Source organism: Halichoerus grypus, chromosome 14, assembly GCF_964656455.1.
Source record: "Halichoerus grypus chromosome 14, mHalGry1.hap1.1, whole genome shotgun sequence".
Lineage (NCBI taxonomy): Eukaryota > Metazoa > Chordata > Mammalia > Carnivora > Phocidae > Halichoerus > Halichoerus grypus.
This window is the reverse complement of record NC_135725.1, coordinates 18278221-18290167: the sequence shown is the minus strand read 5'-3', so window position 1 is coordinate 18290167 and position 11947 is coordinate 18278221.

Here is an 11947-nt window from a genome sequence, read left to right as displayed (position 1 = left end):
TTTTTGGTTGTTCATAATCCTGAAGTAATCTGATCAGAATGACAGCTGGATGTTGGGGAGACAGAAAAGTATTGCTTTCAAGGGATCCCTGGTTTGGCCAGTGGTGTGTTTAAAATCAGCAGACTCCCAATCCCTCACTCATAAATTGATTCTGTCCAAAATATTCTGCCGCTTTGGGACGCCTGGCTGGCTCAGTTGTTAGGCGTCTGCCTTCGGCTCGGGTCATGATCCCAGGGTCCTGGGATTGAGCCCCGCATCGGGCTCCCTGCTCCGCGGGAAGCCTGCTTCTCCCTCTCCCACTCCCCCTGCTTGTGTTCCCTCTCTCGCTGTCTCTCTCTTCAAATAAATAAATAAAATCTTAAAAAAAAAAAAATTCTGCTGTTTTAAAACCAGTGAATGGAACTTAAAGTGAAATTTCCCATAGGAACAATGTTGTAACTGCTAGATACCCAGATACCACATACCCAGCTATGTGGTAATTTCCTGCTTTAAGTCCTATTAAACTAATAAAGTATCTAAAAATTTGAATTTCTCCTTTGGGAGCTTGCCCAACCCTAAAGGATCCTTTTACTTTTAATATCTCTTTTGGGTCTTCTTCAAAGATACTCCTCCTCTCCTCTCCATACTGGACCAGGCCTTCTGGTTTTGGCTCTTCCAACCATCCCAACTGAGGAGCCAGACATGGTGAGTGAAGAAATTGTCCTGGACATCCGGTCCAGTTAAGCTTTTAGATAACTCCAGCCCCAGCCCCCATCTAACTGCAACTGTACGGGAGACCCTAATCAAGAACCTCCCAGCTGAGCTCAGTCAACCCACAGAAATATGAGTGATAATCCAGTGTTTTTAAGGCATTACATTTTTGGGATGATTCGTTACACAGAAATAAATAACCAGAATGTACACTGTCCAGCCTCCCGTATTTTTCCTATGTTATTTTTCCTTCTGTATTGTTTCTGCTCCATTTTGAGTGGATCAGGCTGTTGTTGTGACCTAGCCTGGGAACCTGAACATGAGTCAGGACATTGATGTGAGGATGATGTTCCTCAGTGATTGGCAAGGAAACGTGAACGGCACTCCGCAGTATAATTAGACATTTTTATTTAGGCCTGCCTGGGAAACAGATGAGGGAAATGGATACTGTTCTCCCTTTAGCTTCTTGGGCACTGGTACTGAGGGACAGCAGCATGTCAGGAAGTTGTTAAATTGGATGTTCAAAGAGGAGGAGGGCCTCTGTTAGAATTTCTACCTCAATCATATGAACTATTTCAATGAAAGTTTTTTCCCCCTTCGTTTTTTTTTTTTTTAAGATTTTTATTTATTTATTTGACAGAAACAGAGACAGCGAGAGCAGGAACACAAGCAGGGGGAGTGGGAGAGGGAGAAGCAGGCTCTCCGCGGAGCAGGGAGCCCGATGTGGGGCTCGATCCCAGGACCCTGGGATCATGACCTGAGCCGAAGGCAGATGCTTAATGACTGAGCCATCCAGGCACCCCTTTTCCCCCTTCGTACAGCAATTATGTAGTTGTATTTTGTTGGGAGGACAATTGAATTAGAATCCTATCCATGATAAGAATAGTGCTCTCAAGATAGCCCACCTTTATAAGGAATCAGTGCTATATTGTAGTGCGATGCTGTTCCATTAGCATCTCCTTTCCAACTAGGCAAATGAATAACATTTCATAGTGTTTGCTTTTCACCCTTTTGCTCCCAGATCTTCAAATGTAGATTTGTCACTGTAATTCATTCTCCATCTGTGGATGGGCAGTTCTAAATTGACCTCATTGTATTGACAAGAACACGTTTGTTTTTGTACCCTGTGCTGGTCCTTTTGCAAAGCAAGAATATTCAAGGGTTCATAGACATAAAAATATCATCAGCTCTTTACTAAAGAAAAATCATCTTCCTATTAGTCCAAATTAACCTTATCTTTTTGATTAAAACAACAACAACAGCAACAAAATCCCAGACCTTCGCAAAGAATGGGCTTCTGAATGTTCAGGTGGATAGCTGGTATAGATTTTAGTTCTTTCATCTAAGAACTAAAGATCTAATTATGTCTGAGTGTTTACTTTTTGGGTTCATCCAATACTGCTGAAAGGGACTTTGGCATCAGACTGATGTAGTTTAATTTCAAGCTCTTATTGCTTACTTGCTTACCTCATATGAGAAAAAATTGAGGATAATAATAGAACCTCACATTTAGAGTTGTTTTGAGGATTACATAAGATACTGGTCCTAAGAGGGCATGTTCTGCATGGAGCACTGGGTGTTATGCACAAACAATGAATCATGGAACACTACATCAAAAATTAATGATGTTATGTATGGTGATTAACATAACAATAAAAAATTAAAAAAAAAGATACTGGTCCTAAAATGCACACAGTGAATGCTTAACAAATGTTAGTCAACCTTTCTCAGATGCTTTCTCAGATGTTTTATGGGATGGGTTGCTGTTGTATTTGGACTTACTGATCACTACTTTGTATTTGGAAAGGTGAAAGTGTGCCTTTTCAAATCTTGATCTACATGCTCTTGAGATGACTTGGGTCTGTCATGTCATCTGAAGAGTCTGGGGTGTTCTTCCTCATTGAATCCCCAGTCTTTCTCTCATTGAATTCATCAACTAGGAGCAGAGCTTTGAGAACACCACTTCTCTGCTCAAAAAATTCCCATGGCAGCTTGGAACTGACCCCCTTCAAGCACAAACTGCTTGGCATTCAAAAGGCCTTCCCCAATTGGGTCCCTGGTCTACCCTTCTAGATCTGTCATGTTCCCTTTGCTGTCACCAAATGAGGTCAGTTGCATGCTTTTCCTAATACGTAACTGTGTTTCCCCCCCACCCCACCCCCGTCTTTACTCATATGGTTTACTCCGTCTGAAGTGGACAGAGCCCTTTACTTCTAACAAACCTACCCAACCTTCAGGGGAGGTCTGGCTTAACAGTTCCCTCTGCAAAACCTTGTCTTATCTCTTCTGCTTGGAATCACCTCACTCCTAGAAACATCTAGAACATGCTGTTTATGCTTCATTGTGCAACCATCACACCCGACTTTTCTTATTCATATGTAAACTTTATGAAAGCAGGGACCATTTCTTACCCATATTTTTATTTGTCACAGTACTTAGCTCAGTCAAATCAATGCTTCCCAAACTCTGTGAAGAAAAACCACCCTTAAAAAAAATTGCAATCTGCTACTAGGTCTTTACCCAAAGGACACAAAAATACAGATTCAAACGGGTACATGCATCCTGATGTTTATAGCAGCGTTATAAACAATAGCCAAACTATGGAGAGAGCCCAAATGTCCATCAACTGATGAATGGATAAGGAAGATGTGGTATATATATTCAAGGAGTATTACTTAGTCATCAAAAAGAATGAAATCTTGCCATTTACAACACATGGATGAAGCTAGAGTGTATTCTGCTAAGTGAAATAAGTCAGTCAGAGAAAGACAAATACCATATGATCTCACTCATATGTGGAATTTAAAAAAGAAAACATGAACATATGGGAAGGGGTAAAAGAAAGAAAGGAGAGAGGGGAACATTAAGTTGTTAATTAGTTAATTAACTGTTATAGTTTTAAGTGTTCTCTAACAATAGAGAACAAACTGAGGGTTGATGGAGAGAGGTGGATGGAAGATGGGCTAGATCAGTGATGGCTATTAAGGAGGGCACTTATGATGAGCACTGGGTGTTGTATATAAGTGATGAATCACTGAATTCTACTCCAGAAACCAATATTACACTGTATGTTAACTACCTAAAATTTAAATAAAAAGAAAAAATTGCAATCTGTTGCAGACTAGGATGTTTGTAAAAATCATAAAAATGAATTATTAGAAAAATGAAATAAAAACCAGACTTACAAAATACAATCCTAAATAGATCATTATTATAGTCAATAGGCACATAATTATTCTCCCAAAGTGCTATAAAGGTATTTAAACACCCAATTTCTGTACTTTTCTTACTTCCCGCTAGTAAGTACATGGACTATGAGATAATAGAAAAAATATATATATTGGTCTCTGCCACCAAGTTCTGGCACAGAGCTCCTAAAACACTTGTAATTTCCTAATGATAAGAGCACGAGGAGCATCTTTTGTTCTAATATTTGGTCTTTGATCTTGTTTCCTGACATAGGGGTCCTAAAACCCTTATAACTTCCTGGGAGATTGGAGTGTCTTTTTTTTTTTTTTAATTAATTTATTTGAGAGAGAGAGAGAGAGAAAGCCAGTAGGGGAGGGGCAGGGGGAGAGAGAGAAAGTCTCAAGCAGATTCTACGCTGAGTGTGGAGCCTGATACAGAACTTGATCTTGACCCTGAGATCATGACATGAGCCAAAACCAAGAGTTGGACGCTTAAGCAGTTGAGCAACCCAGGCACTCCAGGAGTGTCTTTTGTTTTAATGAGGTGACTCTGGGTGGGCACCTGGATGGCTCCTGGTTGGGGACTTGTTACCAAAAGCCCCAGCCATAATTAGAAGCTTGGAATTTTCATCTCCTTCCCCCCATTCTCCAGTGAGGGGACAGGAGTTGGAAATGGAGTTAATGATCGATCATGCCTACATGATGAAGCCTCCATAAAAGTCCCAGAAGCATAGGGTTTGGAGGGGAGCTTCCATGTTGGTGAACACATCCACCTACTGGGAGAGTGACACACCCCAACTCCACCAGGACAGAAGCTCCTGCACTCAGGACCCTCCCAGACCTTGCCCTGGGACATATTCTTCATCTGGATGCTTATCTGTATCTTTTATCATACTCTTTAAATAAGGAGAAACTGGTAAACATAAGTGTTTGCCTGCGTTCTGTGAGCCACTCTAGCAAATTAATCAAACCCAAGGAGGGGGTTGTGGGAACCTCAGGTTTAAAGCTGCTGGGTCAGAAGCACAGGGAACAACCTGGACATGAAGTGGAGGGCAGTCTTGTGGGACTTACTCCTTATCCTGTGGGATCAGATGCTAACTCTAAGTAGAGTGTCAGAAGTGAGTTGAATTGTAAGACACTAGCTGGTATTACAGAACATTCCTTGGTGGGGTAAAACGCACACACTTCTGGTGTCAGAAGTATTGTGAGTGTGGTAGTCACGTTAGAGTAAAGGAGACACAAAGGAGAAAAACTGAGTTTCTCCAACTTAGGCTGGCATAAGTCCACAGGCCCCACACTGAGTAGCATGACTATACACAACCACCCTGGATACATGCTCGTTAGATAAGTCAATCCATGGAATAGGCAATGCTTTATAACAAATTTTCTCCTGTGTTTTTCAACTATTGTTGGTCTCAGGTTCCATTCTTTAAGAATATAGGACAATTACTTATTGATAAACTGTGATGAAATTTGCCCACATTGGCTTGATGATTTCTGATTCTTACATTGATGCATTTAAACAAGCAAACCCAGATACGATTTTCTCTTTGAAAGGATAAAGGTGGAATGGGAAAATTGTTACATGCCAGAAATTCAGAGATACTCCCTATTGAAGAAAAAATGAAAACTCTCATCTAGGCTTAGTGTTCTGCCTTAAATCATTTAATTTCAAGAAATATCTTTTAAATTGAAGAAGTATACATCACACAATTTACATGGTTAGTCAGGAATTACACTGAAAGTTCATTAAATCGCATCTAGGGAATTTAAGTGAACTCAAGTAAGTAAATTAAGTGCTGAGTTAATTAAGTTGTTAATTAGTTAATTAACTGTTATAGTTTTAAGTGATGCCATTAACAAACTGACATAAATTTCAGTTTTACTTTCCTATATTTAGAAGGCCTTCATGGAACTGTAAAAGCTTGAGGGCCTAATTCTTTCCACAGTTTTGAACCAAATACTAACATATTTATAATAAGATTTTTATTATTTAGGGTTGAAGGCATTTTAAAACAATTTGTCTAATTGCCTTTTTTTTTTTTGCTTTTGCAAATCAGAAGATACTCTCTTCATTTGCTTTTTCTTCTATAAAATAGAATATCTAAGTGAAATAAAGATGAAAATACGTGCATAACCAGTTTGGTGTATACCACCACATTTTTTTTTAAAAAGTAAGCTCTATGGCCAAAGTGGGGCTTAAACTCATGACCCAAGATCAAGAGTTGCATGCTCTACCAACTGAGCCAGCCAGGTGCTCCACATTTCTGTTTGCTTTGGTTTATGGGGCAAGAAAGTTTCAGAAAGGTAGATTCCAGTTATGTGCTATAAAACAAACCACCCCAAAACTTGGTGGCTTAACATAATAACAATCATTTTTATGGTCCACAAATCTGCAAATTGAGCAGGGCTGCATGGGGACAGCAGCCCCATCTGTCCTGCCAAGGACTGGATGTTCCATTTCCAAGAAGGCTCATTCACATGGCTGGCAAGCTGGTGCTGGGAGCTCAGCTAGGGCTGTCTTCTGGAGCCTTGGTTCCTCTCCTCAAGGGTCTCTCTACAGGGTTCTTTGGCCTTCATCACAGCATGGTGGCAGGCTTCAAAGAGTGAGTTCTAAGAGGCCTTGATAGAAGTTGAAAGGCTTCTTATGACCTAGCCTCAGAAATCCCAGAACGTCATTTGTGCAGTATTATGTTGGTCAGCCCAGATTCAAGGAGAAGGTGATTACTCCATCTTTTACTGGGAAAAGTACCAAAGATATAAAGGAGTAATTCCATTCAGTAACTTAAGGAGGACGTGTAAAATCACATAGTAGTTTTTGGATACTGGAAAAGGTAGAGATTTACATTTTTCAGGGGCACCTGGCTGGCTCAGTCGGTAGAGTGTGTGACTCTTGATCTTGGAGTTGTGACTTTAAGCCCCACGTTGGGTGTGAAGCCTGCTTAAAAAAAAAAAAAACTTTAGGGGAGGTGGGTGGGGGGATGGGTTAAATAGGTGATAGGGATTAAGGAGTATGCTTGTTGTGATGAACACCAGGTGTTGTATGGAAGGGTTGAATCACTGTATTGTACACCTGAAACTAATATTACACTGTATTTCAACTAACTGGAATTTAAAAAAGAACTTAAGAAAATAAAATTCTCTTTTCCCATCTTTAAAAAATAATAGGGATGCCTGGGTGGTGCAGTTGGTTAAGCATCTGACTCTTGGTATTGGCTCAGGTCATGATCTCGGGTTCGTGGGGTTAAGCCCCACATTGGGCTCCACACTTAGTGCAGAGTCCGCTTAAGACTCTCCCTCTTCCAAAAAAACAAAAAAAGACTCTCCCTCTTCCTCTGCCCCTCCCCTCTGTACTCTCTCTCTCTAAAATAAATAATCTTAAAAAAATAAAATAAAAATAATAAAATAATAAAATTTTTCCTCAGTTAGGGCTACCCCACAATTAGCTGAACGTGATGAGCAATACGTGAGTGATAATACAGTAGAAGTCACAGTAGTTCTGGACAGAATATCTGGGTTTCTATTGTTAAGATTCTATTGTTCTATCTGAGAGATTTTGAGAAAGTTATTTAACCTTTCTGAGACTCTGTTTTCTGGTGTTTAAAAGAAGGATAAAAATATTGGCACTATTGGTGTATATCCCAGGGCAGGTGAGAAGCTCAAATGGGTTACTGTATAGAAAGAATGTATTTTAGATGGAAAAGCAAAGCAAATATGTATTTCTGGACATTCTTACTGCCAGAATATAACTATTATATTATCTTCCTCATACACATCTGTTGTTAATTAGTTTATACTGCATTTTTATCTATTTGTGTATCGGTAACCCAGAATTCTTGCCCTACTATGTTCACTGGGAATTAAGATTGCACATGACCTCAGGCAATTTGCTTATACATTGGGAGGGTGTAATTCCTATAACCAGGAATATAAGAAAAAGGGCATTTCCCCACCATTGGAAGTTTGGACTTTGGGACGGGGAGGTATAGGCACCTTACCTAATATGGATGTAGTACCTGAAAGAGTGGTGCTAGATTGGGGCTCATGTGAGTTTCTGTATCCCTCAGGCTGTAAATCTGGGAGCATGAGCCATGGCACAAAAGGGTGTCAGTGGTTGCTAAGTGGTTGGCATTGGTGGTGGTGACCATGGTTTTGGCCCAACAGAGGCTAAAATGATATCAACTGGTCCTACTGAGGGATTGTCATTTGTGACAAAGCCAGGCAATTGGGCATCTGAGAGAAGCAAGCGTTAGAGATGAGGAAAGTAGAAAAAAGAATTGATTAAAACTCCCCTAGAGGATTATGGTTGGAGATGCTTGATGAATTGCACTTTGATGCCCAAAAAGAGAGCACAAGACAATCCAGTGTCTTTCTCATGAAGGTAAAACTAAGTGGAGTGTCTGGGCCAGCTACAGGGAAGGAATGTGCCTGTGGGTTGGGGCTTGTTCAAGCATTAACTTAACAGAATTAAGGAAGCCATAGACATTCCTCTAAAATTTCTCCAGGCCTTTCTTTTACACCTTGATCAGTGTTGTGCATCTCATGTCCTTTGCTAGGCATGACCTCCTTTAGGGCAGCCCCCCCACCCCTAACAAAGTCAGGGCTTATAAAATGTTCGGTGAATTGTATTTACAAATGAGTCTAAGATACACTGTAGCAAATATTGGATTGGATACTGAAGAATAGAGACCTTATTGTACCCTTATAATAAGTATTGGCTTCCTTAAAGATCAGAAAAGAGAAACTGGAGGCAGACTACTCTGGGTAGTCCAGTCGGCTACTTTTTGCTGCCTGGCTAGAGCATCTAGTGCTCTCAGATGCAACTGATTGGCAAAAACTGGTGAGATGGGCTTCACTTCTAAAAGCTTCTAAAAGCTCACAACCACAGAATTAAGTGTGCACAGTATGTACTTCGTAGAAATGGAATTCTGCTCATGGTGGCAGCATCCACGTGAACTGGAGATGGCACCCGAGACTAATGTCCTGCATAGTGTGTGGGTAGAAATGGGTATAGAGAGTGAATAAAACAAATATTCTACATGGTGCTTAACATATACTTGGAGCAACTTTTCTAAAGCAGGAGATCAATAAATACAAAACAATATACAGTAAATTCCCTGTTCTCTGGACAGTCAGGACATAAGTCGTTTATCAAATGATCAGGTTTTTAGAATGTCCTGCGAGGACTATATTTTATGGGAAGCACTGTTGATTGTCTATTCAATATCTATTCTTTCTTTCTTCCTCAGTAAGAGAACTCAGAATCTTTGGATCTGGCCACATGCCTAGCTGTAAGATGATATTTTATTCAAGATAGATAAGGGCACAAATAATAAGCATCCAGAGGTCACTAGAGGGGGGCTTTCCAAGGACCTTTTTCTGAAGGTGCAGAGTTGGCTAGAAAGCACAGCCTTTGTGCCAACTCCTTCATTTTCTCTTCATCCTGCCTAGAATGCTAGGTGGAGTTGCCCAGCCATCTTGGGACCATGAGGCAAACTTGAGGATGGAAATCACAATTAAGTTACTGAAGCAGAAAGAAAGAGCCTGTGCTCCAGATGACCATGGAGTGGCCATTCCAGCCCTAGACTGTCCACTATTATTTTTGGTTTCTGGTAATAGAGGCCAAGAGAAGTTCTTTCTTCAGGGTATTGAATGCAATGAAATTATTTAAACAGTATAGAGATAATGAACTTATTTTATGTGTATTTCTAACCTTTCCTTGTTCCATAAATGATTAAAGCTGGATTACAAGGGTTCCTAAATTACGGGATAGCACAAACTAATGTCAAAAGACCAAAAAAAAAAGTGAAGATATCAAGAAGTTCCTGAACATACTTTAATCTTTTGTTCCCTTCATTTTATAATTCAAAATTACATCAGAATCTTTTTAAAAAAAGATTTATTTATTTATTTTAGAGAGAGAGAGAGAGTGTGAGTGGGGGGGCAGAGGGAGAGAATCTCCAAGCAGACTCTCCACTGAACATGGAGCCCAACATGGGGTTCGATCCCACCACCCATGAGATCATGACCTGAGCTGAAACCGAGTCGGTCGCTCTACTCAAAGTTATTTCAGGATCTTTAATGACTTATGACCATCATTATGGACATCATATGTTGGAAATTCTGGTTAGTAGAGAGTCCTGTTTAATTGAGTGCCTACTAGGGAGGTCTCAGGGTAGCGTAACGAAGACTTCTAACTGGCTATCACTGGCTCGACTCATCACAGTAACTAATACCTTCCAGTTCTCTGTAAAACATATCCATGCATGCTCCCTATAGTTGGTTGAGTAGCATCCTGTCCAGTAATCACTTGTGCTTCTTCCCAAATCCCTCTGTACCAATTGCACTTGTTACAATAATTATATAATTTAATGAAATATTATGTGATTTGGTAACTATAAGGGGGAAAGAAAAGAGTTGTTCCTCTGAAAACTAAGTCAAATGCTTGGAAAGACTATAGAGATGAATTTTCCATAAAATTGTAAATTTTGGATTAGGTGCAGGGAAGCCAATTGTAACTGGGGGAAAAAGTCAGTCAAAAATCTTCTGATTGCTTTGGGACAATCTTCAAGCGATAGTGCAATATGGAAAAAAAAAAAAAAAATCCATGGAGAGCTCCAAAAGAACAGACCCAGAAGCAAAAAAGACAGCTCTACATCCGAAATTGGTTAATACAAATATATTTAAGTGTTTTAATTGAAAAGAAGGTGTTTAAGGTATATATATATATATATATATTTTAATAATTCTCCATTCTGTCAGACATGTTAAGTACCTTATTCTGTTAAGATGGATAAGAGTACTTCTGCTGTGTGTACAGAATTCACATAGTGCAGGCATGTTAAATAAAGGGATGAAAATCCAGGGGGATTAAGCAGTGATTAAATGTACCAGGTGGCAAATAAGTGATGGTGGCATTCCTATCTCTATGTTATCCTGTGCTCTTGGAGGCAGACATTACTAATCAATCACAGTCTTCTGTAATCAATCACCAATCAAGCCAGTCTCCAACTGGCTCCTTTTCAGTGTCAAACACCAAGAAGCTACTACCAGTTAACCAGTTGGCCCGTGACATTAAATCGGTCTGTCAACCCAGGCTTAGAGTAGAATAGTGCAGTAGGCACAGATCATGGATTGGCGTGTCAGCTGAGGCTCTGCAGGTTGGAAATGGTCAGTAAGATATGCCAGGGGGATCTGGGTGGACATCCACCATCCATAGATTGCTAGGATCCATCTGGCCAGCCTCCTTCTTCTAGGCAGTGTCCCTTTCCTCTTCACTCCATCAGTGCTTCTTTCAGAACTGCACGCTAGTCAAAGAGAGGGCAAATTCTGTTGGGATGTACCTCAGAATCACTGTGGCTGAGTTACTCCTAGCAGCTTGGTGTGATAGCTTGACCCTGGCAACAGAATGTCCAGATTTGACCCTGACATCTCCTCTTCTTAGCTATGACTAAGGCAAGTTAACCTCTTCAAGTTTCTGTTATCAATAATAGGTTTATAAGGACTAAATGTGCTAATGCATGGAAAGCATAAAAGACTGGTTCCAGCATCTTCAAACTGTCCATATAGCAACGTTTTGTAAGCATGAGTCCATGAGCTCTTTGAAATCCTATGCACCTTATGCTCAGGCTCCATGATTTTCATCACATTCTCAAAGGAGTCTGGGACTAAAACAAAAGTAAACCAAAACAAGAAATACCTAAGGCTTTCTTGTTTAGAGCTGTGCTTATCAAATTTTAATGGATCACCTGAAGATCTTGTTAAAATGCTAATTCTAATTTAATAGGTCCCAAGTGGGGCCTGTGGCTGTGTAGTCTTGACAGGCTCCCAGTTGATGATGATGCTGCTCACCCATGGACCACACTTTGAGTAGTGAAGGTCTGAAGTGCCCACTCCTTTATTTCCTTCTTCTGCCGAGAGGCACTATAACATGATTATTAAAAGCATGAGCTCTGGGGCCAAACAGCCTGGGTTTGCTTTCTGCCTTGACCTTTACTAATTCTATAAGCTTGGTCAAGCTGCTGAACTTCTCTGCCTCAGTTTCTTCAACTGTAAAATGGGGGAAATAA